Consider the following 4,931-nt stretch of genomic DNA (forward strand, 5'->3'; position numbering starts at 1 on the left):
ACGTAAAATAGTTTAAATAATATTTGTCATTAAGCAAATCTTGGAAATTAGTTACTAATTTCGCTATATTTGAATCCATATTTGTACAATGTACACTATTTTATGCTAAATATCCTTCCACCACAATAAATAGTCCCTTATAGATCTTACTTAACTTTGAAATTTTGAGGTGTTTTTTTTTTTTTTTGGAATATTGAACAATGTACTTTGTTTCATTAAAATGTGTTATAATAGATAGTATTGAAGTAAGAGGTTCTGCCTGAACTTTTCTAAAACGCTGACGATTGACATACCTTAAATAGATAAATAGTCAATGCGATCGCTTAACAAAAATGGCAAAATATGTATTTCTTCTCTGTTTTCATTAGTTGAACAAACTCAGGTAAAGCGAGATAAAAAAATAAATAAACACAGGGCTACATTCCTTTAAAGAATTTCCTGTTTTATATATATAATGTGTTCTTCTACATGTGTAATATCTTCAATAATCATTTAGTATAATATATCCACTTAGTTTTTAAGATATAATATATATCTATTTTTTAGTGCATTAAAGAGAGAAACGTTACTATTGGTCTCTCTCTCTCTCTCTCATACACAATCAAATGAAATTTATTATATTTCTACTCACACTTTTTATAATACTCCTGATTCCAAGTGGCAGAGGATATCCGACATAATTGTGACACAAGCTAGCGATCTGGAATGGCGAACATAGAAGCAGGAATCCACATGGAATCCAGACTAATACCGTATTCTGGAAACAGTCTGGAAATCTTGGAGCCGACCCGGAAAATATATCATCATTCTGCAAAAACATGTTATTAAATCTTTCTATTCGTTTTCAGGGTTTTATCTTTTCTTTTTCAATTTGTTATTTTATATATATTTAATCATAGTCTATGTTTGAATATATCTTGTACAGATATTTAATCACATTGGTAGTTTTTCATTTTGTGCATTTCTGATAAATGTTGTTCAAATTGTGAATCTGTTGCTCTCTCTCTCTCTCTCTCTCTCTCTCTCTCTCTCTTACAATAAATTAATAATTTTCACCATTGATCCGCCACATTCTTTATTCCTTTATTTCTTACCCATAATGACGTTTTCTGACAGGAGTGGTCCACTGTTGTATTACTGTTGGCCATATCATTCAGCATCATCATTCAAAAGCCAGATGGTCACCCGGGCATAAAGTTCAGAGGTCACACAAGGGTGACAAACAAACAGAGTTCAGATCTTCTAACGTTATATCCAACCTACCCTAACAAGGTGGAAACATGGGTATTTATACATACTATTTATACAGTTATACAAAACAACTCGATTTTTAGGCTGCAGACTGTTACAAAAAAGGAATGTAATAGCATTTTTTGGGTCAATAAAAAATAATATGCTAGCATTACATATTACGGAATTGATAATTGCTTCTGGGGAACAAGTATGTAGAGGTATATATATCAATACAGTGAAACCGTTATTTCTGAAATGCACTGGGAGAAAAATTGTGTCAGAATAGACAAGGGGTCGGATTGCACAGTGTAAACATAAAATTCACAGTGTGTCGGATAACACAGGTGTCGGATTAGACAGTTGTCACTGTATTTTAAAAATCATGTTAACTAGACGCTTAAATTACCAAGAATTTTCAACATTTCTTTTTTTGAAATAATGTGTTTAGTGAGACAATTTCACAATACATTGTGCTGTGATAAGTTTTTAAATGAAAGAAAATTGTACATTACGAAATATTATGTTTCAAGACTTAATGCTTTCAAGTGTAATGAATTGTTCTCTTCCAGAAATGTTGGGCTATTAAGTAAGTTTAACTCGTTTATAAAAATTGTATACGGGAACGTCAAACCTCCAGGTTAATAACATTGATATTAATGTAGAAATATATGATGTGGTTCTAAATACATTCTGTATATATGTTATTTGTTCTGTTCACGCATGTTTTGTAAAATGTTGCTTTGATCTCTATGTTGTGAAATAACAACCAAAGAGATACGAATAAACTGGTAAACTTATTAATTAAAAAAAATATTGCACAGCTTATATCAAACGATATTTTTATGCTAATTGAAATGTTATTTTACTTATAATATATGCATGCATTTCTCTTACCTTGCTTGAAGATTTGTACGTATATAACAATGGTTTTATCTTAACACAGTAGTAGCATTCAGCCACGTGTCTCTAACATCCTAAGCTCCTCTTAATCATATATCCGATCATAGATGCACACGCTTTAATACTCGAGAGGAAGTAAGAGTAAATGGCACTTATTCTTTTTGTAGAAAATCAAAGGCGGATCCAGGTTTTCAAGTTTTTAGGGAGCGGGAGGGGATGGTGGTATGAGGGATGTGTGTCCGGAGTACATCAATGCAATCAAACTATTACCCATGTCCAGATGATAACTAAATTATGAACTATAACTGCCATGTTCTTCATTTTGGATTGGATCATATATACGAGGGTTGTAAGAAAAGTTCGCGGACACATTGAATTACGGAGAATCTATTGTGTACTGTGAAGTATGACCTATGTCTGATTTAATTCCTATATTTTGTTTATTTGTTTGCAAAAAATCAGGTCCATTAAGCCTTTTCATAGTTCTAAATATCTTTTAATATTTAGACTTTTCTTTTTTCTTTCTAATTAAAAATAAAATATCTATATCAAGACATGTTACTTTTCTTCTACAATGTCTTTTGTGCGGTTTCAAATATTAGTGAGAACTGAAAATAAATGTCAGCGCAGTTAAGCGATCAGGTGTGAAAAAAATGCGAAAATCCATAGGCGCAACGTCCATGCAATAAATGGAGTATTGAGGCATCGTAGGAGTTGATCACTGCAAATGTTAATCCTTCCATTCTTATAAAACTACTACCTTTTGAATATTTTTGTCCTTTGTACGTGTAGGCGATTTCAAAAAGCATATGATAGCATTTTTAGTCTCTTTTTAGACATTTTCCTGTCTGCTCACATAATTTTTAGTAGCTCGGTGCTCCATGACGTTCAATGAAGTTCCCAATTTTGTTTTTTTTTTTATTTTATTATCTATAAATTGTTATAAAACAGTCATATACGCTCCAATTGAGTACTGTAGCGACAGGTAAAATATCATAATTTTTTTTTTGCGCTACAACTGTGCAATTTTTTATATCAATAAAACGTCCATGTAATGTTAATGTGCGAAAACGAAGCATGCTCCCTGAAGCATGTTTTATCAAAATAAAATAGCTGTATATTTTATAAGGATCATCGGAAAACACCAAATCTGTGTATATTTATTGGAAAATAGGAAAAGTTTCTATTTTGGGAGTTTGACCGGTTTCATGGAAATAGCGCGGTCACAGTACAACTTGTCCGCAAACTTTTCTATCAACACTCATACGTGGCGTCATCTTCATGTGCAAATAGTTGTTCCGTGATCAACACTAAGAGATTTATTCTTATGAGGACGGCTGAGTTCATTCGCTCATGTTCCATAGTTTTAAATAAGAAATTATCCTTGTCCATTTCAAAGGGATTGCATTCCGGCAGTTATTGATTTTATAATATATCATGTGTTGCCAAACATTATATCTAATTTGTGGTGCATTAATTTAGTACTGCTGAAAGTTAATAAAAATGGTCATTTTTTGACTGACATGGGGAAATCTCTACAGCAAATTGAAATTGTATTATAAGTATAATATATTATAGATATAGTATAAATCATAATTATACATAATATAAAACGTTTTATATTTTTAATAAAAAAATTCTTTAATAAAGTTTTAAAAAATTATTCTGTAATGACTTGATATAAAATTGCTGGTAGTTTTGTCTGCAGGTTCAGTTTGGTTATTTAAATATCATGGTAAATTGTTGTGTGTTCATATAACTAGAACATAATACTTGTTTTAATGTGTCAAGATACGTTTAATTTCTAAGCACACAAGTGTTTAGATTCGAAACACTATCTCATACGTGTGTAGAAAGTTTACATAATTAGGAATTAAACATTTAAAAGAAGGTAAAAGCGAAGTATATAGAAAAAGTTTTTGGATTCTAAACACATTTCTTACAGTGTATCTCTTATCATTTATTATAAATTTTTGTATGAATATATCTTAATTATTTATTGAAACACTAATTCAAAGAAGGTGATTAAAAACGTTTGTGAGAACCCCATTCTGATTTAATTTCTTAAGAAATAAGAAGCAATCAGTTGGAACAATATTGTAAAAAATGTAAGATAGTTTTGTCATACGGTGTCTTAGATGAATAAGATTTGTTCCAGTAAAATGCATTATTTCTTAACGCAATTGTTAACTGCACAGCAATTCTGCAAATCTCAGAGAAAAAAAGAATTATTTTGCCAAACGATGAAAAAATTTCAATTTTCTTTTGTTGGTTTCTGGTTCAAGCACAAATGGGTCATCAAAAGCTGATGATCTACATATTTTGACTCTGGTTTAATCTGAAAATTGACCCTATCTACAAATGCATCTGCATCTGAATGTTGCATATCATAAAAGAAAGGAAAATCGGCGAGTTGATGCAAGTTAACCACAATATAATATTGTAAGAGGCTTTTCCTGTTACGCAAAGCACTATGTCTACTGTTAACATATTTTACTACCAAGAAAAACCCAATATTTGCAGATTATATGGCAGCTCACTTGTGACATCAGCACGAGATCACTTCAGAAGATTACGTACATTCAATGATCGTTTCACAATGACGTCATCTACAGCATTAGTTATACCTGACCATGAACTGCACAGAACATCTAACAAGACCGTTTTTAGAGACTACGAAATTGTGGAGTTATTGTAAGAGGATATTCGTGCCATTGTTCTGACATCACATAACTCAAGTAGCAAGATTGAACACAATATGATTTTGAAATCAAATTTATACAATTTTGATATCCGTT

The 4,931-nt window shown here is 31.1% G+C and overlaps 1 long non-coding RNA gene across 1 annotated transcript; it reads right to left on the minus strand.

Annotated features, from left to right (window-relative positions):
* Positions 1-637: 637 nt before the first annotated feature.
* On the minus strand, positions 638-2,250 carry LOC134270411 (uncharacterized). The gene is made up of 3 exons (XR_009992817.1): positions 2,128-2,250; positions 1,095-1,264; positions 638-808 (listed from the first exon to the last, which is right to left on the minus strand). It is a non-coding gene; the product is annotated as an uncharacterized LOC134270411 (long non-coding RNA).
* Positions 2,251-4,931: the final 2,681 nt, after the last annotated feature.

The sequence above is a fragment of the Saccostrea cucullata genome, unplaced genomic scaffold (assembly GCF_032062105.1).
Source record: "Saccostrea cucullata isolate Sc308-1 unplaced genomic scaffold, CSIRO_AGI_Scuc_v1 ctg12316, whole genome shotgun sequence".
Lineage (NCBI taxonomy): Eukaryota > Metazoa > Mollusca > Bivalvia > Ostreida > Ostreidae > Saccostrea > Saccostrea cuccullata.